The 27453-nt window shown below is 42.8% G+C and overlaps 1 protein-coding gene across 3 annotated transcripts in view; it reads left to right on the top strand.

Annotated features, from left to right (window-relative positions):
- Window positions 1–27453, top strand: part of PTPN3 (protein tyrosine phosphatase non-receptor type 3) — a 330496-nt gene that overhangs the window by 68168 nt on the left and 234875 nt on the right. For 2 of the 3 annotated variants that reach the window (XM_050937682.1, XM_050937680.1), the window contains exon 1: window positions 1160–1205. The exons of the other annotated variant lie outside the window; for it this stretch is intronic. The gene's annotated coding sequence lies outside the window, so the exon portion shown is untranslated. Of the gene's footprint in view, window positions 1–1159; window positions 1206–27453 lie in introns of those variants that run through there. 3 annotated transcript variants of the gene reach the window in all.

Below are 27453 nucleotides of genomic sequence, written 5' to 3'. Positions count from 1 at the left end.
TACTTTCACTGTCATTCCTCAGCAGGTAGGCAGCCAGCCTCCCCCCTCTCCCGCAGCACCTCACCCAACCCAGCCCTCATGCCTGGGCAAAGAGTCGCACTCACAGTGAGTTCCTTCTCCCACCTCTTCCCAGAGACCCCAGCAGCCAATCCCCTCCCTCAGACTGTGCTGCATTCGGCTCTCTCGAGGACTCAGCAGCCCTGCTCTTACATTTTCCACTGCTTCCCATCTGTCCATGCTCCCGGCAGAGCGGTGCCCCTAGACCTAGTGGTGCCCTAGGCGGCTGCCTGTTCAGCTGTGCAAGTGGCCCCTGCACTACTACCCCTTCCCTAGTCCACTTTGAAGGACACAGCTTTACAGGCGGAGACACTCAACGCACCCCAGGGACCTTCTGGTGTAGGAGCGGCTCGGTCAGGGCCGGCTCTAGCCATTTCGCCGCCCCAAGCACGGCGGCACACCAGGGGGGGGGTGCGCTCTGCCGGTCGCCGGTCCCGTGGCTCCGGTGGACCTCCCACAGACGTGCCTGCAGATGCTCCACCAGAGCCGTGGGACCAGCGCACCCTCCACAGGGACGCCTGCAGGATCTCCACCAGAGCTGCCTGCCGCCCTCCCGGCTCCTGGCAGAGCGCCCCCCGCGGCACGCCGCCCCAAGCACGGGCTTGGCGCGCTGTGGCCTGGAGCCGGCCCTGGGCACCGTCACCTGCAAAGGAGGATTCATATCCCAGCTTGCAAGTGCAGAGAAGCCCAAAACCGCTCGGGGGCAGGAGCCGCCTCTCCCCGGCTTTGTCCAGCAGCGCGCACCCCGCTCTCAGGGGGGTTCAGCGTGGGTCCAGGCCACCCACGTCTCCCAAGCAGCGGGAGCGGGGCAGCTCCACTGCGCATGCGCGGCCGGGGTGTGTGCGGGTGTATGTGTGCAGCGCCACGCCCCGTGAGGTCACTCGGCCCGCGCCCCTCCCCGCTCCGGCAGCGGCCGAGGGTTGCCGAGCGCGGCCGGGGCTCGCGGGCGCCGCTAGGGGGCAGTTGCGGGCGCAGCGGGGCTGCCGGGCGAGCCCAGCGGGGAGGTGGCGGCGGCGCTGGGAGCGGGTCCGTGGTGCGGGGTCCGGCGCAGCTTCCTGGTGGCGCGCGGGGAGCCCGGCACCTGCTCGGCGCGGCCGGCGGGAGAGAGGAGCCCCGGGCCGGGAGCAGCGGGGCGGCGCTGCCTCATGGTGCGGCAGGTATCGCGCGGGGGCGGGGGCGCGGGCGCGCTGCCCGGGGAGCCGCCCGCTGCGCTGGGGCCGGGGCGAAAGTTTGCGGTGGGTGGGCGGTAGGGAGCTGCCTGGGGGTTACCCGGCCCCAGGTCGGTCTCCTTGGCCGCTGTCCCGTGCGGCGGGCGGGTCCCGAGGTTGGGGGGTTCCGAGGATTTTGGGGGGGAAGGTGGGAGGGCAGGGGAAGCAGATGCAGATCAGCATCTTCCAGCCCGACGCCGGGCACCGCTGGTTCATAGCTAGTGTCCTTCGAGGATGGTGTTTTCCAGGCTCCAAGCAGCTGTTACTGGCACCAGTCTGTGCCACACCGTGTTTCCCCGAGTAGGTTAGGTGCGCTGAATGGCAGCTCTGGAGAGGCTGGCCAAACGCTGCTAGGATGATCTTTCACTTATGAAGTCACTTCTCTGAGTTTGTTTCCAGCTGCATTTAAACTGGCTATAAATGTCTTGGAAACTCTTGCAAACTTTGTAAATATCCCATGAAGTTCACATAGCAAAGTTGACAGATGTTCATTGAAGTATAACTTACAGAACAGGATTTTTTGTTATAGGGCTACTCTGATTCCTTTCATCTTTTTCACCTTGGCCTCTTCTCTCCAAGTCAATCACAAAACACCTTGAATAATAGTTTGTCTATAGCATTGTTGCTCAAACAACTTTGTTTTAACTGGGTTTTTCAGTTGGTTATCTTTATTTCTCCGTAGAGTAGTAAAGGTAAATGGACTTGAACTTTTAAAAAAAAATGCAATCTAACGTTAGTTGCCATATTACTAAATATTTCCTAATTTGCTGTTTCATAGATTATATAAACCACCTCAAAGGGTGACAGTTTTCCTTAGTAGTTCTTTTCTGCACATCTTTTGTTGACTTCTACTATATATACGTTGTGAAAACAAGTTTATGGTGCCATAACTAAGCAGTAAACAAAGTAAAATCTAATATATTTTAAAGTGTGAAATTTCCACTCATCAATTGGACCTCCTTATGACATCACCTTTGCTATGATGTCTCCAACAATTTAGCCATCTAATGTGGAGGAGGCAGGGCAGTTGAAAGTAAACGATATGCTTTATAAAGACACACAGTACTTGTATGTTGTCTTTCTTACCTCCATTCTTAGCTTCATTTGTCTCTTTAGACTATAAACTTTTTGGAGCATGGGTGGTTTTTCCCTGTATGCTTGTACTGCACCTAGTACATTGCAGGCATTACTGTAATACATAATAGAATTAAAAATTAGTTGATGCGTTGATAGCATTAAATACAGATACTGCTAATTTGAACATTTGAAACATTACTTACTTGTAGTAATGCATTTAAGGCTTTCAGTTATAAGTGTAAGTGCTGTTATAGCAGAACTTTTGTAACATTTTCTTAAAACTTATTTTTTCAATAACTGTTCATATTTTCTATACTCATTCACATTTAGGAGGATCATTATTTGGTTGTTTTAAAAAAAAGTATTAAACTTTTGTAAAGAACAACAACAAATAATTATCTTAATACTTGGGTGTTTCCACTTCCAAAGGAAACAGCTGACAAACAGGAGTGAGAAAAGAAAGATGAGATCCATTGTAACTAGTGGATTCTGAATAACTGCTAATGAAATGCAAATAATACAATCTTGGTGACACTGACTTGGTCAGGCACTGTCTTACTGTGGGAAAAAATATTGACTAGGAGAAGACAAATCATGTTTAACACATCTATTTAGAACCACATTTCTTATTTTAAATATATTGGAAAAGGAACATGTGCCAAATAGTAGGAATAATTATAACATATATAGCATTGTACATCTTCAAAGTATTTTACCAATTAATTTATTTGAAGAACTGTCTTGTGTTGATAAGATTATTTAGGAAATTATTTTTGTTTCATGAAAAACTTAATACTAGTGACATATCTGATCCTTACTTATGCAGATTCTTAAACACCAAATTACTTGTCAGAGGTTTTGTGATTATAAACATTTATAAGGTGTCTATCATTTATCACCTGTTTTTACATGTTTTATAATTGGGGCAGTTAATTCACATTTTTAATTGGAAAGAACGCTTAATGTTGTTCTAATACTAACTGAATTCCTGTAGAATATCTTTCTTGTTTCAGAAAACATTATCAATCTGAAAAGACTGCTTTAGCAATTAGACTGAAGTGACCAAAGTAAACTTTGTAGTTTAACATTCACTTCTCTGGACAATTGGTAAACTGTGTCCACAGTGAATTTTTAAGTCATCAGTCCCTCTAACATAGAGACAGGCCAGTAACACTTCTTACTTGGAAAATTTAATAAATAAAGTCAGAACAATGATTATAATATGGATACTTTGTGGAAACTGATTACTTTTACACATCAAATCTGTGTTTTCTCTCATCTACTCTAATATGTTGAGAGCAAAACTTATTTAAGACTCCTGTATTTTAAATTTGGCTTACTTCAGTGATACATAAACAGTTTTTCAATATGTTCCTGTGCAGTTTTTCTGTGAAGTTCAGTAACAATAATCTTTCACCAGCTCAAGAATTTTAATGTATACAAAAGTAATTAAAGCCAAAGAATTGCCTTATCATTGTTTATATTTCCTTATTTCATTTGTTTGCTGATGGTCTTAAAGTGTAGTAGCTACAAATTTGACTATCAGATTAAAAATAAAAAAGGAGACTCTGACTCTAAATAGACAGTTATGACTATTTGTTTGTATCTTTTTAAAGACAGTAATACACAAGTGTCTGTATTAAGAGTTTTGTGTAGAGTTGTAGCCCTTTTTTCCCTCAGTCCTGTGCGGAAGTGTTCCCCTCTATCCACTGAATTTTATGAGAATAGTTTTGCATCAGAGACAACTGTGCACAATTCTTATATTGGAAAGAGTGCACTACAGTAGATGATTGAGAGAAGAGAATTTTAAAAATTATTTGCCAGCTCATGGATCTTGAAAAAATATATATTCTGTTTTGTTTTGTTTTTGTATTATTGTGAATCAGTCGAGTATTTGACTTAATTTGTATAATCAATGATTCATAGACTTAAGGTCAGAAGGGATCATCATGCTCATCTAGTCTGACTTCTTGCACATTGCAGGCCACAGAACCTTACCCAACTACTCCTGTAAAAGACCCCTGACTTCTGGCTGAGTTTACTGAGTTCTTCAAATCATGGTTTATAGACTAAGTTTCAGAGAATCCACCATTTACACTAGTTTAAACCTGCAAGTGACCTGTGCCCCATGCTGCAGAGGAAGGTTTAAAAAACCCTAGGATTTCTGCCAATCTGACCTGGGGGAAAATTCTTTCTCAGTCCCAAATATGGTGATCAGTTAGACCCTGAGTATGTGGGCAAGACTCACCAGCCAGACGCCTGGGAAAGAATTCTCTGTAGTAAGTCAAAACCCTCCCCATCTAGTGTCCCTGTCAAGGGTTTTTCCCCACTTTGAACTTTAGCATCTAAAAAGTGGGGACCTGCATGATCACTTCTAAACTTAATTTCTAGCTTAGATCTGATACGCTGCCACCAGCCAAAAATATAGTGTTTGGCACACTTTTTGTTCCCCCAAAACCTTCCCTGGGGAACCCAAGACCCAAACCCCTTGGGTCTTAAAACAAGGAGAAATAAACCGTCCTCCTTCCTTCCCCCCCCCCCAGACTTTCCCCTCCCTGGGTTGCCTTGGGAAGCTATACAGATCCAAACTCCTTGGATCTTAAAACAAAGAGGAATTAACCATTCCCTTCCTTTTCCCCCCACCAATCCCTGGTGAGTTTAGACTCAATCGCTTGGATTCCAAAACAAGGAAAAATCAATCAGGTTCTTAAAAAGAAAGCTTTTAATTAATTTTTACCTTTTCTTTCTTTATCTCTGTAAAATCAGGATGGAAAATGCTTACAGGGTACTCAGATTCTTATAGCCTAGAGGGACTCTTCCCACCCCCCCCCCAGCCTGAGATTCAAAGTTACAGCAAACAGAGGTAAAAATCCTTCCAGCAAAAGGAAAAGCATTTACAAGTTAAGAAAACAAACATAAGACTATTCCGCCTTGCCTGGCTATACTTACAATTTTGAAACGTGAAAGACTGATTCAGAAAGATTGGGAACACCTGGGTGTACGTCTGGTCCCTCTTAGCCCCAGGAGCGAACAACGAACAAAACAAACAGCACAAACAAACACTTTCCTCCACCAAGATTTGAAAATATCATGTCCCCCCATTGGTCCTCTGGTCAGGTGTCAGCCAGGTTCACTGAGCTTCTTAACCCTTTACAAGTAAAAGAGACATTAACCCTTAACCATCTGTTTATGACAGTCCCATTGCAAAATTAAGAACAAGCTATCTTACAAGTCATAGTTTTTACTATATAAGACACACAGGGCTTGAACCCACAAAGGGACTTAGCCATGCCTAAGTCCAACGTTTAGGCATCCTCTGAGATCCTTAAAACTGCCACTCAGCTGACGCTTAACCTTGGAGGTTCCTTGTGACCTCTAAATTTCTGCTGGTGCGAATGTACCAAACCACCTCAGTCCTGGTGGTTATGAGCTGCTCAGCAGCCCCGCTGGGACTCTCAAATTAGGTGTACCTCAGTCTGTTTTGCTTGTGGGATCTGATCTGGGAGGCATTTTCAGCACATGTTGACTGGATCAGGCTCAGTCCAGGACAGCTGAGTGTGAGCAGATTGGAGCAGATTTGGAATTTTTCAAAGTGGGTTTGTGCGTGCATGTGTACATACATAGCCAATAGCTCAGTGATTAGGATACTCGTCTACAATGTGGAATACCTGTTTGCAAATCCCCAGTCTGCCTGTCTTGGAACAGGGACTTGAGCCCATGTTTACCACATCCCATGTAAATGCCTTGACCACCTGGTTATTGACTATAATAGAGTGGAGGTTTTGCTCGTGTTCTCTCTCTCTCTGTGTTTATGAGAAAGGGCTGATGTGATTTAGGTGTCTAATTCCAGGAATGGATTCATGGCTATGAATCTGGAGTGGAGATAATCACTCCAGACTAATTAACTCTGGGCTTTGAGGACTGGGGCTTAGATTCCACTCTTCAGCATTTCCTGTTGTCTAGTTTAGGCAGCACTCCGTTCAGGATGTTGTCCTCTGTGAATCCTGTCCTCAAGTGCGTAACTCTCCCTGTGGATGGTATAGGGAGGCTGGGTGACTAACTCAAGGCTAAAGATTTCACTTGGCAGCAGGGCCCCTAAAAGTTAGATGTTGTAATGCTCAGCATTGCTGTTTCTAAGACCTTTTGTGGATCTAGCTCATAGTATTTGAAACAAGTTGTTTTATCTTTTCAACACATTCATTGAAACAGTCTCTGTTATAAATGTTGCACTCCATTCTGCGATTATGATATTTCTGTTATCCCCCATGGCTTTTTACTTTAGCAGTCTGGGTTGTCACTAACAAAGATACAAGTAACTCTCGTCTTGATGTTTTTCACAACTATCCTACGTTGAAATTGCAAATTGGAAAGTTATTCCACAATAAATTGTATTAATGAAAGAGGATTTAAATGATGCTATTGAATATTTGAGTTATACGGAACATAATCTGTGCTAGATATTTATTTATTTACTTATTTACTTATTTACTTATTTACTTATTTACTTACTTACTTACTTACTTACTTGTTCCCTTTTCTTGCCTGACACTGTAGTAGAGCCATATTCTCAATGAAAGTGGGAATACTGCAAATAGAACAGCAAGGTTTGGCCTTAAAGTTCTAGTCTGAAAAAAAGACACTAAAAATGACACATTTATAATCAGTGGATCAGTTTCCTGTATGTATTCATTGACAAAAAGTAAGGTTTTTCTGCTCTTTGCTCCTGTTAATGCAGCAGATTGCTTTTGTAGAGTGATTTGGATTCTGTTCCTTCTTCATCAAATTGTGTTGTTTACTAAGTTCTAACTAGTTCCATCTGTGCAAATTCACAAAAGACTCTATAGGATTGACCAGGTGTCACTTCTGATGATGCGTGAAAAGGAAACAGTGCAGCTTAATTTTAAAATCCTATGTTGCATTCTCAAAGTTAATAGGGGAAAACTACATCCTTTTTATTTGTAAATTAAATATATGTATGTGAAGGCCACTAAAACAGCAAACAATTTACCTCTCAGAATACAATCACTTTGCTTTAAGGATGATGAGGTGTTATGGTTTTTAATAATTACCATATAATGGAGTTTAATGAAGAGCTTAGATATTGTTAGCTTCATATCATTATGTACTGAACCTTACAAAGAGTAAATCTGTTGCTTTTTCCTAGCATTGCAAGTATCTAAATATAGGAAATCAAACTAAAATGGGCTAACATGTTTTAGAAACATTATGCCATTTATTTATTTCTTCCTTACACTCAAAACGTTTGATGCAAAACAAGTTATTCAGAAATACTCTTTAATGAGTGACTTGTATGGTATACAGTCCTTCTCTTTTAACTCTTCATTTCCCACTACTTTGTTTTTGGCAGACTCTTTTCGGAGTCTTAAAGACGCTTTCCATAAACGGGATATTGATGCCTCCTTATTTTTGAAAATATTCCATCTACCAAATTAAAATATACCCCTATTTCCAAGGCTTATAATACTTAGATGACATAAATAGCTTTTACCTTGAATTAGAACTTAACTTTATGCTATGATTTCATGTCTTAAGATACTTGTCAGCTACACAAGGCTAAATTGAAAAATTGTTGTTCTATATCACCTTACTTTTAGAAATTTGTAACAGGGTGTAATGTGCGTGTTCCCTAAATGTTAGTATTGCTAAAGACGCTGGTGTTACCCTTTTGTGAAGTGGTGAGAAATGTTCAGTTTATTTCTTTTTGTCTTGTAGTGGCTGATGCCTCTGTGACTTTATTCTTATTTTCACAAATTTCATCACTTAGTGTACACTTGATATCTTGTTTTTTTCTGATGTCTCTCTCCCTTTTGTCCTTTGAGATGTTCTGAACAAGTTAAATAGTGAAATTTCCTAGCAACTGGATTATAAAGCAAGTAGCTGTCTTGCACAAGAAACATAATTTTATGATGTGGCATCTCAGAATAATGAGTAAAGAATTGTAGAAATAAGAGCCCCAATCCTGCAAACTGATCTGTATGAGTGGTCCTCTGTACCCATGCAGAGCCCAGTTGCCTTAGTAGAGCTTTCCAGGCATGAGGGTCCATTTGCACACAGCCCCTTGAAGTCAATGGGGCACTGCGTGGGTGCTGAGATCAGCTTGTATAGATCAGCTTGCAGGACTGGGGCCATAGTTACCAGCTCCCCTAAATCTCCACAGTAGTTCTTGCTTTGATTTCCTTCCATAGTTCCACTGAAGTCGTGGATCCTCTGAGTCACTGTTTTTCCCTTCAGTCTACGTGATAGTGAAAGCAAGTAACATGCAGACTTACCAAAGGAATTTCTAAACATACTCGCGGCTTTATTCTTAGCACAAGAAATATATAGATATGTGGAAAAACTACAATACCTGCATGTAAATTCTGCCTCAGTTTTCTCACAACTCTTTGGATTTTGGTCAGTATCCTTACAGGGTCCCAGAGACCCTCCTTTTATCCTTATTCTGCACAGCCTTAACAGCTGCTCTGGTCTCTATAATGGTTTATAAGAGCTTTCCTTGTATGAAGTTCCAGTCCCTCTGTGTCAGGTGACTTTCCCCAATGGTTTCAGCTCCCTTGTCAGGTGATCCATTGCTTTGTTATAGACCCCTGCAATCAGGCTGGTAAAGTTGGTTCCCTTTGGATTCAGACAGTATATTGTCCTAGGATTATTCTACGTGAATGGAAAACCATCCAGGTTATCGACTACTGATTGCTTCCTATTGTTAGCCTTCTGCCAACACCTTCAGGAATCCCAGCCTATTGTGAAGGTTGAAAGACACCTGTGAAATTACAATGCAGTTTTACAATCAAAAAGGTATTCACAAAACAAAATGGAGTTCATAGTTTGATATAGATACATACAGAGGTACACAAATCTGCCACATTGACTATAATGTTTTTTCCACTCTTATGCTATGCTCTTATGCCTGTGCTGTGATATTGCACAAATCGCATGTGGCAACTTCAGGCGTATACAGAATCACAAACTTTGAGGCAAATAGCTTTTGTCATCTTAAATTTGAAAGAAATGTTCAAACTTAATTATTATAATCTGTTATCTGTTTAATTAATGGAAGTTAGTGCTTGCTCTTGAAAGATGTCATTTTGCCGAAACTGGGAACTGAGATCTTCCATTTGACCCTGAGCAGAAGTATAGTACAAGCAGTGGTGGTACAAATACTGTTGCTCATATTGACCCAACAAATGTTCCTTCTTCCTAATCTGAAGAGCCCACGGTGGAATGAAATGATAATTGAGTATCTCTCCTGACACTGCCACCAACTGTGATGGATTTTTGTGATGTGGATAGTATTCTGCTGGTAAGTTTAGAGATGCAGCCCAGTTCTTGCCCCTTACAAAATCAGTGGGAAATGGAAACTAGTGTTTAATTCACCCCTTGTCTTCACGCTGTTCTGAAACCAGATTAAAAGGGTATAATTAGCAATTTTAACTAGAGCTGGATGCAGGGGACACATTCTGTTGTTTCACAAAGGATTTAGAAATTCCTTCATCTGTTTTCATTCTAATCAGAAATAACATGGAAAACTTCTAAATTTTCCACAAAAGAAAATTCCCCCCCAATTCCAAAATGTCAATTGAAACAGAAAGTTTCAACGAAATCAAAATGTTTTATATCAGCTTCATTTTTGCATTATAATATGAAATATACATTTTTTAAAAAGAGTCATTTCAAAACAAAAAATCAGTATACTTTATTCTGATATTTTTAATGTCGAGTTTGTCACAATTTCATGAAACATTTTGTCTCTGGAATAGCATTCTCTTATGGGAAATGGTTCCATCAATTTTTTTCCCGACCAACTCTAACTTTAACATTTCTGCTAGTTTTTTTATTTTCTCCTACTGAGAGTGGAGAGCTGCTTTTCCTTTCAAGCTCAGCTCGGTTTTACTTAATAAAGACTAAAAAAAAAAAAAAGTTTTGGGGAAGAGAGCAATTATATGAACAAGTGAAACAGACTGAAGTATTATTTCATTATTATGTTACGTAATGGATTATGTGCATCTACTTAATGTACTAAAGCAGCCAAGCACATCCTGCTAACATAGTAATCTCCCAAGCTTTAATCACAAACACACTTGTGGAAGTCAAGAGGAAAAGAGGTACTACACTTCCCAGCCACAGCTGCTAATCCTAATAAGCTATGTACCGTTGGCCTTCCTGTGATGATAGCTGGATAACTTAAGTTCTCTTAAACAATTATGCAACTTCCTTAAGAGTTTAGTCTACATACATGCAATCCAAAAAGCATAGTACTTGCTACTGTTTTGTTGTTTCTAATGCTTCTGGATAATCCTAGTTATTTAGTGACTCTAGCTTTCTCTTAGTATATGGCTACACTTACAGCTGTACAGCTCTGGGAGTTACAGCTGTCTTCGTACAGCTGTGTAGGGAAAGCGTTGCAGTGTGGCCACATTTGCAGCATTTGCAGCGGTGTTGGGAGTGGTGCATTGTGGGCAGCTATCCCAGCGTTCAAGTGGCTGCAACGTGCTTTTCAAAAGAGGGGGGTGGGGTGGAGTGTGACAGGGAGCGTGGGGGAGACGGAGAGAGTGGATTTTTGGAGTTGACACTGTTGTTAGCTCCCTGTCTTGCAAGTTCTAAGGACTGGAAGATACACAGCACCTACCTTCAGTCATTTTAAAAGTTTCGACCCCTTTTCCCCACCCCTCTCTTATTCACTAAATGCAAATTATGCACTCCTAAATAGCCTTCAGACCACATAAGCAGCTGCTCAACACGGACTCCCCTCTCCCCCTCCGCCCTGTGGCTCTCTCCTCAAGCAAACAGCTGTGAACATTTCAAAGCAATTCCCCTGCCTGCCTCCCCTCGCTCACTCGAGCAAACAGGAGCTGTGTTTGTTTTTTAGATAAGCAGCTCCGGGGTGCCCGGCATTCACCCACTCTTCCGGTTTGTTCTGAACAGGCATTCTGGGATACCTCCTAATACCCTGGAGGCCAATTACAGCGCTTTTGGTGGCCATACTTGACTAGCAGCGCTGCATCACCAGCGCTGAAATCATTATACCCCAAGCAGACCAGGTGTACAGCCAGCGCTGCAGCCAGGGAGTTGCAGCGCTGGATGTGCCTTGCAGGTGTGGTTACTAAGTTGCAGCACTGTAAACCCACCACCAGTGCTGCAACTCTCTTGTGTAGCCATGGCCTCCGTCATGATGTTGAAGTTGGTCAATAGTTGCAGGAAGATGAGCTCTGACCTGTACTGCGGTTTCTGTGTACTTTAATGATCCTTACATTGTTTTAGCTACACTTGCTGATGTCAATGTCTTATTCTTCAATATTGATGAACTCCAATCTGTGGCCCTCATTCTGCAAACATCTAGGCTGGGTCTACGCACAGTTTTGTACTGATATAACTGTTTCATTTAAGGAGTATGATAATTTTTTTACCTTTATAGTTACACAGGTAAACATGCTAGAGTGGACTTATTTATACTGGTTTAACTTATTTCTGTTCCCACAAGAGAATAGCTATACTACTGTACTGGTTTAATACAGATATATTTGTGTATACACTAGGGGAAGATTATACTGCTTTAATTATAGCATTATAGGTAGATGCAAAAGTTGTACCTCTAGACAGCCTTTCACATGTACTTAAAGTTAAGCATATGTAAGTGTTTGCAGGCCCTTTGATTAGTGTGGCTGTATCAATGTTACAGAACATGCTAGCTCTGATGGTTTATTTTGAACAGGATAACTTTTTAAAGTATGTTAGCTAAAGTTCTAAATAATGCATTCTAAAAATCTAGTTTTTGTAGATCACACAAGTTGTACTTCGATCAAGTTGAAGATCAGCTAGCACATGCCAAAGTACAACAAACCTTTTCTACACGCTAGAGTGTGTTAGTCCATGTTTATACTAGAGAGCTAACGCTCTAAAATCCTACTGTAGATAGGGCAAGTTGTAGTCCTACTTTGTAGTTGGTTGAGGGGAACACCCAGAGTGATCCTAAAAGTTGAATTTGCCCTGTCTGTACAAGGGTTTTAACATGTTAGTTATCTTGTTGTAAACATACTTTTTTCTTAGTATAACATGCCCTTAGTTAGCACATATTAGCGAATGTGTTCTTAGACACCTTTTTAATCCTTGTAGAGAGAAACTCTAAATGTTTATCACCTAATTTGGTTGTTCATTCATGGGTCTAAAATGTTAGTGGCATTCCTTTGTTGTCAGTGGAGTCCAGGTCTTTAAGTTTATCTGAAATCTTCAAAAACTTGTACTTTGATACCATTCAGCTCTGTGTTCTTGGGGAGCCAGGGTGCAGTATCAAGCCTAACTCATGAAAGACACCTCCCCACCCTGCAGCCTCTGCTTAAACCAAAACCCATCAGAGTAAAAAACTTGCAGAGAGCAGTGGAAGACGCTGGGAGACACACCTAGACCCCTCCTGACAAGGGTGACAAGATTAAGACATCTCTATTAGCATACAGAATGAAGAACAGAGACAACTCCCCTAGCCTCATCTGCATGAAAGATGGGACAGGGAGACATTATGCATACGGAATGGAGAACAGAGAACCACACTGAACTATGGGACCAGAAAAAGCAGAGAAATACTGAATCATGGGAATCTCTGCTCCAGATGCTAATGAACCTACGCCTGCACACACCCAGCTCAGCAATTATCAGACCAATTCTAGTAATGAATCCTTAATTGATATCCAAAATACTGAAGCAGCCTAGTTGCATTGTGAGCTCCCTGGAAGAAAACACAACCCAAGAGTGATCAGCTCCTATTGTCTAGCCTAAAGAAAACTCTTGAGTCATCAGTTTACCCATAAACAAATCTAGTGTTCTCCTTTGAACCATTGTATTTTCTCTACAAAAATCCCTACTCACCCTCCAGTCAGTGTTCTGATGCTTAGATCCAAACTATGCATCAGTGTGTGTGTGGGTGTTCATCCGATTCTGGGGAGCCTAGGTCCTTCAGGATAGATCCATTGGGAGGGAACTTGCAGAAGGGAGAAGTAGAGCTCCATATGAAAACATAAGTGACACAAGCAGTACATTGATAGAATTACAGAACACCTCCCCCCCCCCAAGAGTAACCCTAATAAATGAGCATACCCCAAAGTAACAGGCAAATCTGTTAACAACTTTGCTCCCTCTCTTTGGTATTTCCAGATTTTCTTCTGCTGCCATATTTTCAAATCACTAGACTACTGCTGCTGCACTCTTGTTCATTTGGAATTTAATTGGAGGTTTGTGGTAACTTCTCATCCCTGTTCATCACTGGATGTTCTTAAGAAAAAAGGGTATAACTTATTTTCCAGTTCATACCCTATTATGTGTTCTATGTTTGTGTTCTCCTTGGCTATGTCTTCTCTAGGTTTCTGCTAAAAGGCATAGTGTCACTAGCTTCACTTCTGGCCTTTTAAGAAACCTTGAGTTAATTTCATTTTGGAAGTAGGTCATGCCTTACTTAAGCCGCTCTTATGCATAAGTCTAAGATTTTATCATGGGTATTTTTAGTAAAAGTCAAACAGGTCACGGGCAATAAAGAAAAATTCACAGAAGCCCATGACCTGTCTGTGACTTATCCTAAACATATTCATGACAAAATGAGGAGCTCTGTGGCGGGGTCTCCATACCAGCCCCAGAAGGTTGGCAGCTATGGGGACCCACTTGGCACTCCGGGGGCCCCCACCACTTGTGGGGCTCAGAGCTCTGGAGGCCCCCTTCCCCACATGGCAGCTGGGAGCTCTGGGGTACCCCCTGCAGCGGCTGGGAGCTCTGGGGTACCCCACCTGGCAGGGTACCCTGGAGCTCCTGTCCGACACGGGCTGAAGTCATGGAAGTCCCTGGAAGTCAAGGATTCCGCAACTTCCATTAATGAATCTTAGCCTTACTCATGCATCATGCTAATCTAGGGATCTTTTCGTATGAGCCATGACCCTATACCAGGCCTGCACAACTTGTAAAGTGGTGAGGGCCATATTACTCCAAAGAAAACAGCTGAATGCTGAAAGCCCCCAGCCCCGCTGAAACACACACCCCCCCGCAGCATTGCCCGGCCCCGCAGAAACAACCCCACCCTTCCGAGCTGCGCCTTGAGCCCAAGAGTGCTTCCCACCTCAGCAGGCCTCGGAAGTGATGCACCCACTGTATGCCAGGCCGGGGGAGCAGGAGACGTAGACGTGCAGTTTTGGCCGTTAGGGCTTTCGGAGCGCGGCACGTACGGGGCTGTGAGGTGCCCCCTGGGCACGGGGAAAACCCAACAGCCCCACCCCTCCGCTTGCCTCTGGGCTGCACAGTGAGCCCATGTGGGTCACATGTTGTGCAGGCCTGTCCTATACCATGCTTCTACAAGAAGATCCTGTTTTACTTTTATATCTTTATATAATATAATATAAAACTAAAAACTTGTGTGTGTTTTTTCTGAAACAAGTATTAAAGTTTGTGTTTTGTATCACGTGAAAAAGCCACTAGCAATTTAATGTTGCTTGTTTGAATTCCTGTTTTCTGAGAAATTCTACAAAGTCTGTCCATTTTTGTAATGCTGTAGCCGGTAGATATTGCAAGTCTTGCCCACCAATATGAACAGTTTCCTTTACTAGGGCTTGTCTACATCAGAAAGTTGCAGCGCTGGTGAGGGAGTTACAGCGCTGCAACTTAGGAGGTGTACACATCTGCAGGGCACCACCAGCGCTGCAACTCCCTGTTTGCAGCGCTGGCCGTACTCCCGTTTTGTCTCGGGTGTAGAGGATCCAGCGCTGGTGATCCAGCGCTGGTAATCAAATATAGACACTTACCAGCGTTTTTCTTGACCTCCGTGGAATAAGCAGGTATCCCAGCATACCTGAGGAAGCCTCTGGTAATCAAGCTGGTCTCCTTCCCCGGTTTGCTCTTGCGTTCCCCGAACCCCGAGCAAGCAGGTCTCCTTCCCTGAGGTTTGCTGGGTGGTTCCGGGAACGCGAGAGCAAACCGGGAAAGGAGACCAGCTTCGCCGCGGTTTGCTCTCGCGTTCCCCGAACCCCGAGCAAGCAGGTCTCCTTCCCTGAGGTTTGCTGGGTGGTTCCGGGAACGCGAGAGCAAACCGGGAAAGGAGACCAGCTTCGCCGCGGTTTGCTCTCATGTTCCCCGAACCCCGAGCAAGCAGGTCTCCTTCCCTGAGGTTTGCTGGGTGGTTCCGGGAACGCGAGAGCAAACCGGGAAAGGAGACCAGCTTCGCCGCGGTTTGCTCTCGCGTTTCCCGGAACCACCCTGCAAACCGCAGGGAAGGAGACCTGCTTGTTCGGGGAACGCGAGAGCAAACCGCGGCGAAGCTGGTCTCCTTTCCCGGGTTTGCTCTCGCGTTCCCCGAACCACCCAGCAAACCGCAGGGAAGGAGACCTGCTGGTTCGGGGAACGAGAGAGCAAACCGGGAAAGGAGACCAGCTTCGCCGCGGTTTGCTCTCGCGTTCCCCGAACCTCCCTTGAAGCCGCCCAACAGCGCTGCAGTGTGGCCACATCTAACACCACTTGCAGCGCTGGTTGCTGTAAGTGTGGCCACTCTGCAGCGCTGGCCCTATACAGCTGTACTAATACAGCTGTAACAACCAGCGCTGCAAAATTTTAGATGTAGACTTGGCCCTAGTTCTGTTTTTGCCTAATTGAAGGACACAGTGTAGTAATTCAGACAAATACTTTACCATGAGCATGGAGACCATCTGAATGGAAAACAGATGCATTTAAATACTTTGTGTCTGAAAATGATTTGAAACTCATTGAAGATCCCAGTTGTAATGGAGGAAAATCCGACTTTCAAATGTTTTGCTTTGTATTTTGAGCCATTCATTTCTTACCTGAGGAAGTAGCTGTGGATTACACATGTATTATATTAACAGTAGTTTTTTTAATGAAGAAGCTACACTTTTTAGGGAATTCAGCTTGTAGTCATGGTTGAACAAATATTTTATAGCTCTGTAGTTAGCCATAAATTATTTTTGTTGTGTCTGTAGATTTGGGTGAATGAACCAACATAGTCACTCTTTATGAAGTAGTTGTCAAAAAAGTGCACATACTTTAAAGACAGAACCTGAGGGACCACTCTAGTCAAGGCCTGCTATCTTATGTGGTACATGAGTCCAAAATTGGTAGAAATCCCAGACAATGCAGCTGTGCACCTGTAGTCAATACACTAGTCTCACTTCTGTATTCTATGTGTATTTGGATATTAGTTCAAAGTATGATCCATTGTACCCAAATTTTCTTTGCACATTCTTGAATTGAAAACACATTCCTTCAAACTGTTGTATTTCAGGTAGCTTGAAGTTTAGGAGTTAGGAACAGATAGGATTCCAAGAGTGTGTGAAAGAATAGCATTTTATTTTTTTTTGGTAGACAGGAAGTGATTGTTTTTTGAATACTAAAATGGAGATGTGTATTGTCTTTTCCTCTACTTTTTGGGTAGAGGCAGAGGTGATTTTAAATATGTTGATGGGAAGAGGTTTGAATCCTTTGTTCCTTTCACCCCAATAAATCTTGACAGCGATTAACTGCCTGCACACTCCGTTCCAATAACTGACACCATCATACATCTGTGTGATGAAGTATATTAGCTTGATTCCGTTAAAATAAGAAGCAGTTAAATAGTTAGCAATGCCTTCACTTAAATTACCCTCATTAGGCATCACTCAACACCCCATTGAGATAAATGGAGCAGCTAATACCTTTACCTTTTTAAGCTGCCTGCAGACCTAGGCATTCAGTTAACTTTCAAAATGTTAAATGATTGTGTCTGCAAACCAAAAAAGTTTGTGACTTATTTTTTAAACTGTAAGTGAAGTGCTGGAGCACAAGTGTACAATATTTAAAACACAATGTGGCAGTTTGCAAAATCATTATCTCATTATGCATATGGCCTTGGCTGTGGTTAAAGTTGTCTGGGCACTTCCATTCTAAGGGCTTCTCTACACTTGGAAATTTACTGAAGTAGCTATTCAGAAGTAATAGTAGAATTTCTAATTTTAAATCAGTTTAGATTGTGATCTGATTTGAGGACCTGTCATTTATTTCTGAGTAATGAGCCATTGTGCTCTATAAATCAGATACAGTGAAGATCTCCCTGTCTTTGCGATAGGATCTTTACCTTACACTTGGGTAACAATTATTTTGAAAATAGTATTCCAAGTCCTCACCTTTGCCTATAACCCTGGCATCTGAAAGGCCAACTACCTATTTGGCTGTTGTATTGTTTTCTTAAGTTCAAAACATTTTCATGTAGTACTTGCAAAATTCTTACGGGGTAATTCTGACCCTTAACCTCAGTCCATAACATAAAGGGAAAACTACCTTATTCTAAGGCTTAACAGTAGAGTAGAACTATACAATCCTGATTTAGAGCATGTCTACACACTTTTTGTACCAATATAACTATATCAGATTAGAAACTTGTGTAGTTAAATTGTTTGACCCCCTGGTGTCTGTTCCATTTGCAAAAAGTGGTGCTAAATGCAGGTTAAGCTGAACAAGTGGAGCTTTATTAAACCTTATGGACTGCTCTGTCAGTTGCTTGCAGCCCAGCTCCTCACATTTCTTGTTTCCCCTCAATAACAGTTCCTTCAGGGGACATTGACCTTTGTCTCCAATTCCAGTGACCAAGATATATTGTCCCTATTTTACAACATTTTAATATAAGAATTAAAAACAAATAATTGATGCCCAGACTCCCACTCCATATCCCTTTGGCCAGAGGTTGTTAGCTCGTAGCCAAGTTAGAGTCTTATCTTTATCATAGAGTCACCTGGTTACATAGTCTTTGAGATAGTTTGGTCTTCTCAGCAGGTAATCATACCGGGAGTGACCTAATTGTGTCCCTATCACTTCTCTCTCTCTCTCTCTCTGTTCTGTGATGATCTCTGTAGGCGCTCTCTCTCTGGGTGTTGTCTGCTGGCTCATAAGTGCCTCCTGTTCCTTCAGATCACTTACTTCTCTTGTGTATTCACTTCGTATGATCTGGGTGCCATTGCACCCTTCACAACCCCTTTAGTTTGCTCCTTCTGCTACCTCTCTAAGGTCTGGGTCCTCAGAGAAGTGCCTTTGTTCAGTGCCAGTAGGTCCTTGTATTCTGATTGTTAGCCATCGCCTTTTGGCGGTGTACTCATCTTTCCGGCTGCAACAGGTCTCCCCTTATTCGTAGCAGGGTTTTGATCCTTCATCCCATCAGTGCCTGTACTGGACTGTTTTGGCGCTCCTGTGACAGGGCATTCCTGTATGTCAAAAATGCTCATAAGGCATCTGAACCAGAAGAAACAGCCTTGTGTGACAGTTTCTTAGCAGTTGTCACAGCTGATTCCAAGTTACCATTATTCTGTTGGTATACAGGGAAGGTGATGTGGTGGCCAAACACTCATTTGTGTGCAGATTCCTTGAATTCTTCTGAGGCAAATTGGGGTCTGGTTTCAGTGAATAAAGTCTCTAGAATGCCGTATCTTGTACAGTGGGCCTTCACTTTGGCAATCACTGACTTGCTTCCTGAATCAGGCAGAGTTTTGACTTCTGAGAAATTTGAATAGCAGTCCACTGTAATCAAATACTGCTTTTCCTTGAAGGTGAATAAGACTACTCCCAGAGTTGGGTGGGCAGCTCATGTGGTAACAGTCTCTTTCTGCTGGTGCTTATCAGACAATGGGATCAAGGAGCAGAGTTGTGTATTGATTCTTGGCAAGTAAACACACTCTTGAGTCCATCTAAGACAGCTATCAGTGCCATGGTGTGAGGCAGGTATATTCTGCATGACATCCTTGTGATTCGTGGGAGATCAATGCACAGACAATCCAGGAAGTGTTTGGCGCGTGTTGAGGGCAACTTTCTGGTACAAGTGCTGGAGCAATCGACATGGGGCTGTGCTCCTCTTCGCCTGCTGCTTACAAACAGGGAAGAATTGGTAGGAGAAGTAGAAGTGAGTGGCAACCTAGGCAGCAGTGACCATGAGATGGGTGAGTTCAGGATTCTCAGAAAAGGAATAAAGGAAAGTAACAAAATACAGTCCCTGAACTTCAGAAAAGCAGACTTAGACTCCTTTAGGGAACTGATGGGCAGGATCCCCTGGGAAGCTAATATGAGGAGGAAAGGAGTCCAGGAGAGCTGGCTTTATTTGAAAGAAGCCTTACTGATGTCGCAGGAACAAACCATCCCAAAGTACAGAAAGAATAGCAAATACGGCAGGCGACCAGCTTGGCTTAACAGTGAAATCTTCGGTGAGCTTAAACTAAAAAAGGAAGCTTACAAGAAGTGAAAATTTGGACAGATGACCAGGGAGGAGTGTAAAAATATTGCTAGAGCATGCAGGAGTGTAATCAGGAAAGCACAGGCACAATTGGAGTTGCAGCTAGCAAGGGAAGTGAAGGGTTTCTGCAGGTATGTTAGCAACAAGGTGGTCAGGGAAAGTGTGGGACCCTTACTGAAAGGAGGAGGCAACATAGTGACAGATGATGTGGAAAAAGCTGAAGTACTCAATTCTTTTTTTGCTTCAGTCTTCACAGAAAGGTTAGCTCCCAGACTGCTGTATTGGGTAACACATTACGGGGAGGAGATGAGCAGCCCTTAGTGGTGAAAACAGGTTAAGGACTATTTAGAAAAGCTGGATGTGCACATGTCCATGGGTCCAGATCTAATGCATCCAAGAGTGCTGAGGGAGTTGGCTGATGTGATTCCAGAGCCACTGGCCATTATCTTTGAAAATTCATGGTGATTGGAGGAGGTCCTGGATGATTGGAAAAAGGCAAATATAGTGCCCATATTTTAAAAAGGGAAGAAAGGAAACCTGGGAAACTACAGACTCACTTAAGTCCCTGGCAAAATTATGGAGCAGGTCCTCAAGAAATCCATTTTGAAGAACTTGGAGGAGAGGAAGGTGATCAGGAACAGTCAACATGGATTCACCAAGGGCAAGTCATGCCTGACCAATCTAATTGCCCTCTGTGATGAGATAACTGGCTCTGTGAATATGGGGAAAGCAGTGGATGTGATATATCTTGACTTTAACAAAGCTTTTGATACAGTCTCCCACAGTATTCTTGCCAGCAAGTTAAAAAAGTATGGATTGGATGAATGGACTATATGGTGGATAGAAAGCTGGCTAGATTGTTGGGCTCAACGGGTAATGATCAATGGCTCAATGTCTAGTTGGCAGCTGGTATCAAGCGGAGTGCCCCAGGGGTCGGTACTGGGGCCAGTTTTGTTCAACATCTTTATCAATGATCTGGATGATGGGATTAATTGCACTCTCAGCAAGTTCGCAGATGACACTAATCTTGGGGGAGAGGTACATACGCTAGAGGGTAGGGATAGGGTCCAGAGTGACTTAGACAAATTAGACAATTGGGCCAAAAGAAATCTGATGAGGTTCAACAAGGACAAGTGCAGAGTCCTGCACTTAGGAAGGAAGAATCTCATGCACCACTACAGGCTGGGGACCAACTTGCTAAGCATCAGTTCTTCAGAAAAGGACCAGGGGATTACAATTGATGAGAAGCTGGAAAAGAGTCAGCCGTGCGCTCTCATGACCAAGGATGCCAATGGCATATTGGGCTGTATTAGTAGGAGCATTGCCAGAAGATTGAGGGAAGTGATTATTCCCCTCTATTCAACACTGGTGAGGCCACATCTGGAGTATTCCATCCAGTTTGGTCCCCCCACTACAGGAGGGATGTGGACAAATTGGATAGAGTCCAGCGGAGGGCAATGAAAATGATTAGGGGGTTGGAACACATGACTTATGACTTATGAAGAGAGGCTGAGGGAACTGGGATTGTGTAGTCTGCAGAAGAAAAGAGCGGGGGGGATTTGATAGCAGTTTTCAACTACCTGAAGAGGGGTTCCAAAGAAGATGGAGCATTACCTTATTTTATACTGAGTTATCTGCATTTTCTTATCTTGTTAAGCAATATCTTAAGCAAAATACTATCTTTTCACATATTTGAAAATTATTTCTCAGATTTCTCATAGTATAGGTGGCAAAAGTAAGAAATTGAAGGCAGATGTGTGCCACTTTAGTTATGGAGTAGGCATGGGAGTCTGACTATATATTGCTTTAAATCTGCAAAGTATTTAACACAACAAAGTGTGTTGGTTCACAGTTGACATTTTGCTTTTGGAGGTGATATTTAAAAACATCACTTTGAAAACTACATTAATGAAACATGACTATGAATTTAAATAAACAAAGGTCAGGAAATAAAAATTTTCGCAGCAGCAGTAATATGCCCCCCAGTGCATATGTGTATGGTAAACTTACGCTTTAATGTATGTACTGTGGAAGTAATGTCTTTAAAATTACTGTCTTTTGTGCATTAATACCTGGTTGTACCAAGACATTAATAAAGATTTTGGTTTCTACTTTCCTTTTTTAAAAGGAAGCAAGTGTGTGTGTGACAAAAGTTAAATGAAAATTAACTGAAATATATTCACTGTGTCGTCTTGTGTGGTTATCAAGATAAACTCTTAACTGATACTAAAAATTGATTAGCAAATCAATACTTAACACTTACTATATTAAATTGTTTACAGACACTATAACAAACATTGCTTTGCAAATTGAATGTAAAAATCTTTTTTTTTTTTAATACGAACATTTGAAAAAAAAGAACCGCTCAAACATTAAACTAGATAACTTTAAGCTTAAGGTAAGAATGAACATTTTCAGCATAAAGAGAAACTTTATGCCAAAAATAAGGTCTTTGAAAACACTGGCGTTGTTACTATACCACTAGCGCAGGGGTGAAAGTAACTGAAAGGACTTACCGGTATGCTGGAGTCCTCAGTGGGGACGTGACCTCATCCGGAAGGGGCATGACCTGAACCGGAAGAGGTGGGGCCTTTAAAGATTTAAAGGCCCTGGGTCTCCGGCTGTGGCTGGAAGCCCAGGGCCTTTAAATCGCCTCGGAGCTACCAGCTGCAGAGGCAGCTGTGGAACGAAATAAAGGGCTCAGGGCTCCAGCTGCTGCGGAGCTCCTGGCCCTTTAAAGCGTCACATGAGCCCTGCTGCCGGAGCTCTGGCGGGGGTTTAAAGGGCCCGGGGCTCCCCACAGCGGCAGGAACCCCGGACCTTTTAAATCCCCGCCCAAGCCCGGCTGCTGGTCTCCCGTGGGGATTTAAAGGGCCAGAAGCTGCAGCTGCTGTGGGGAGCCCCAGGCCTTTTAAAGCCCTGCCCAAGCCCTGCTCCCAGAGCTCCGGCGGTGATTTAAAGGGCCCAGGGCTCCCCGCAGTGGCCGAATTGCTGTGCCCTTTACATTCCCGCACAAGCCCAGCAGCTGGGCTTCCGTGGTGATTTAAAGGGCCAGAGGCTCCTGCCACTGTGGGGAGCCTCGGGCCCTTTTTAAGAGCTGCCCAAGGCTCGCTGCAGGAGCTCCAGGGAAGCTGGTCCAATCCCGCACGGCATACCAGCTCTTGCCGATATGCCGTACCGGCTTACTTTCACCTCTGCACTAGCGATACTACTAGATTTACTAAGTATATGCACACAAACATTTTTCAGATTGCCTGATAGGTGCTAGAATTGTGTAATGCATTTTCATTGTCATCATATTCCCACTTCTTTCACTTGAGCTGGTTGTTCTGTGAGCTGATTTCTCTTAATGGCATTAAGCAGAAAAAGAACACTGAACTGGTGTAAATTATAAATTGGCTTGAAAGGATTAGTTTGTATTGGTAAATGTCAGAACAAACTGATAAATATTTCCATCAGTAATAATCAAAATATACAGATAGGCAAAGTAAGAAAAAAAACAGTGCTTGAGAACTTTGATGTAAGGATATTTACTTTGTATATTTTGACATGGTGTAGACATTTGTGTTTCAACAGTTATAAAGCGTTAACTTTTTGAATCTCCATGTCGACTTAAGCAATTATTTAATGAACTCACCCATTGTCTGAACCCCCATTATTTTGTGCAACTGGAAAATATTAAATTAATAATAATAGAAAAGATGTTTAAAAATAAACATTGATATTATCCATTGAAATAATTTAAACGAAAGGCACAGTTGAACTCTTAACCACAGGAAATGTAAAGGCTGTTTTACTGGTTTGATCATATGACTGCCCTAGGGCAATCAAAAACGTATATGCTTCTCAACAGCAGATAATGCCAGCCAATATAAAGAGTGTGTAGCTTCAGTGTTCTCCCACACCCTGACGAGATCACTTTCAACAGTCTGGTGCCTGACAGAAACCCTCAGCTTGTTTATTTATTCTGTTCTACCTGATTCCGTTTCATGTGCTGCCTGTTGCACCAGGACAACTTTTGGATTGGGATGTTAGAGTCCTAAAACTCCTTTTTATTACCTTTCAGTTTCTTTTCTCCTTCCACCCCCCACCCTGCTCAAGTACCACTTAGCTGACAAGCCGCAGGTCCTATTTAGGACCTCTGACCTTTGACCTACCCAGTCTTGTCCATGTCTTCTGGGAATCCTGTCTGCCACAGTTAATACAGTTTTTTCCCAGTTGAATGTTGTGAACCACATGACAGGCTTCTCTCTTTTAAATTTTTGGGTTGCGGGTGCTCACGTGGTCAGTTAGTCAACAAGGGCAGTAACTATATATTTTTTGTATAATCTCATTCATGTTTGCCTTTTTAAAAACATACTAAGCAATCTAAGCAGTTTAAGAAGTTAGACAAACCATTTTAATTAAAACAAAATACACACAACAATTTGTTCTAAGTTCTGAAATATAAATATTTTGCTTAAGTCTGCATCACAAACAACTGTATTTTTTTTTATTGCCATGAGAGCAAAAATCCAAAGAGAAAATAAAATGCTTTCAATCACATCAAACCCCGCTCCCCCAAGATTTTGCCTGACCTATAACACCATGATAAGGAATTATTTCAAAATATATCTACTAACATAGCTGGAGATTGACAGACAAAATTATACCAAATATTCAATTGTCTTATCATTAGCTGCTTGTAAATCAAACATGAGATGCTTGGCTAATTATAATGGATGCCGTATTAAATATTTATGCATGCGTGTAGAAACATAGAAATGTAGGTCAAAAGGGACCTCAAGAGGTCATCTAATCTATACCCCTTGCTGAGGCAGGACCAAGGAAACTGAAACTATCCATGACCTGTTTTTTGCAATATTATTAAGAACCTCCAGTGAAGGGAATTCTACAGCCTCGCTGGATAACCTATTCAAGTACTTAACTATCTTTAGAAAATTTTTCATACTATCTAATCTAAATCTCCCTTGCTATAGATGAAGGCATTTACTACTTGTTCTACTGGGTGAACATGGAGAGAATGGTGATCAACTCCATAACAGCTCTTAACATATTTGAAGACTGTTAGCAAGTGCTCCCTTGGTCTTCGTGTGTCAATACTTTAACATATCCATCTTTTAAAATCTTTCCTCATGTATCAGATTTTCTAATTCTTTCATCATTTTTGTACCTCTCTTCTGGGCTCTCTCAAACGTGTCTGCATCTTTCTTGAAGTGTGGACACAATACCCCAGCTGAGGCGCCAACAGTGCAAAGTAGAACAGAATAATTACTTCCTGTGTATTATGTAAAACTCCTGTTAATACCCCCCAGAATATTTGCCTTTTTCATAACTGCATCACATTGTTGGCTCATATTCAGTTTATGATCACTGTACTCTTCTGATCCTTTCCACCAATATTGCTTCCTAGCCAATTATTCCTCATTTTGTACTTGTATATTTTGTACATGCAGGCTAAACATAGCACCTGGTTTACCCTTCATATATGTATCCTTCTTAAGATGCCAGCTCAAGTAACTGACCTTCTGCCATAGAAAATCTGTTGATGCCTAAGAACATAAGAATAGCCATACTGGGTCAGACCCATGGCCCATATATAGCCTAGTATCCCATCTTCTGATGGTGGCCAGTGTCAGATGCTTCAGGGGCAATGAACAGAACAGACCAATTATTGAGTGATCCATCCCCTGTGGTCCTGCCCCAGCATCTCTCAGTCATGGGTTTAGCCATCTTCCATAATAGCCATTGATGAACTTATCCTCCATGAATTTTTCTAATTCCTTTTTGAACCCAGTTATTCTTTTGGCCTTCACATCATCCCCGGGCAACGAGTTCCACAGGTTGACTGTGCACTGTGTGAAGAAGCATATTGTTAGTTATAGATCTGCTGCCTGTTGATTTCATTGGGTCACTCCTAGTTCTTTTGTTAAGTGAAAGGGTAAATAACATTTCCTTATTCACTATCTCTACACCATTCATAATTTTACAGAGATCTATCTTACCCCCTGCTTAGTTCTCTTTTCCAACCTGAACAGTGCCAGTCTTTTTAATCTCTCTTTATATAGAAGCTGTTCCGTACTCCTAATCATTTTTTTTTGTTGCTCTTCTCTGTATCTTTTTCTATTCTAATAAATCTGTTTTTGAGATGAGGCAACCAGAACTGCACAGCGTTCAAGATGTGAGTGTACCATGGATTTATATAGTGGCATTATGATATTTTCTGTCTTATTATCTAGCATAGTTTCTAACATTCTGTTAGATCTTTTGAGTGCTGCTGCACATTGAGTAGATGTTTTCAGAGGACTGTTCACAATGACTCCAAGATCCTTCCTGACTGGTAACAGCTAATTTAGAGCCCATCATTTTGTATGTATAGTTGGGAATATGTTCTTTGCGTTATTCAGCATTGAATTTCATCTGCTATTTTGTTTCCAGTTTTGTGAGATCCCTTTGTAACTCTTTGCAGTCTGCTTTGGACTTACCTATCTTGAATAATTTTGTGTCATCTGCAGATTTTGCAACCTCACTGTTTATGCATTAGGGAACCCCGCTATTTATTGTTCTACATTCTGAAAACTATTTATTCCTACTGTTTCCCCCCCTCCATCTTTTAACCAGTTTCTGATTCATAAGAGGACCTTCCCTCTTACTTTATGACCCCTTACTTTGCTTAACAGCCTTTGGTGTGGGATCTTGTCAAAGTCTTTCTGTAAGTCTAGATGTACTTTATTACCTGGTGGTTCTTCGAGTGATTGTTCAGGTCCATTCCAAGCAGGTGTGTGTGTGCCGCGTGCATGCCAGCTGGAAGATTTTCCCCTAGCAACATCCCCTGGAGTGTTGCCTTTATGGCACTCAATATAGGGCCCCGCCGAAACCTCCACCCCCTCAGTTCCTTCTTACCACTGGTGATGGCTATCTGAAACTTTGCTTGCTCTTGCAGCAAGCGCTTAGCAGTGTCTGATAGATCTTAGTTGTATATAGTTCTCAGTTTGTTAATAGATGTTTCCCTGTAGTTATAGTTAGTTGGTTGTTAGGACGTTTTTCCCCCTCCTGGGGTATGCCTGGGTCTCCAGGGTTTAAGCTTTGTGAGGCCTGTGGCAAGTTTATGCCCAAGAGTGAGCCTCACTCTTCCTGCTTATGGTGCCTTGGTGAGAGTCACCAGAAGAAGTGCCGCATTTGCAAGCGTTTCCACCCCAGAACCCTTTAAGACTGAGAGCAGAGGCTAAAACTCCTGCTGATGAAGGTGGCGTTGAGACTGCAATCTGACCCGGGACCCAATGACCCAGCACCGAGCATGTCCTCTTTGGTGCGCAGTGCTCTGGCACCAACGGTGTGTGAAACGGGCCTGGCTAAAGACTCTAAAGCCCACAGGCACCGCCATGGCTCGGGCCATAGGACATCGGCCTCAGTAAGGCATCGCTCTCCATCCCCAGTGCTGGTAAAAAAAGAAGAGGACAGTGAGGGGCTGATCACCTCAAAACTTAATGGGTCGGTGGCATCCACAAGTGGGTCAGGTCTAAGGTGATCAAATGTCTCGATTTTATAGGGACAGGTCTTTTTCTTGTATAGGTTCTTATTACCCCCCCGCCTGCTGTCCCGATTTTTCACATTTGCTGTCTGGTCACCCTAGTTGGGACAGAGCGCCTCCTACTTGCTTCTGCCCAGGATTTTGTCGACTCCTGTTCTGGTCAGGGTCCAGTCGAGTCCAAACCTTCTTCGGTCCCCGGCTGACGAGGGAGATGTACAGCCACTGTCGACGACGGAGGCATTTGAAGCGGCCACGGACCTGATGTGCCTCCTGGTGCCATCCTCCCCTCAGAGGAGGGACAAATTGCTGGCGACCGTGCGCCACCTGTTCCACTC

The sequence above is a fragment of the Gopherus flavomarginatus genome, chromosome 2 (genome assembly GCF_025201925.1).
Source record: "Gopherus flavomarginatus isolate rGopFla2 chromosome 2, rGopFla2.mat.asm, whole genome shotgun sequence".
Classification (NCBI taxonomy): Eukaryota; Metazoa; Chordata; order Testudines; family Testudinidae; genus Gopherus; species Gopherus flavomarginatus.
The sequence above is the reverse complement of the archived record's forward strand: the minus strand, read 5'-3'. Positions and strand labels throughout refer to the sequence as shown.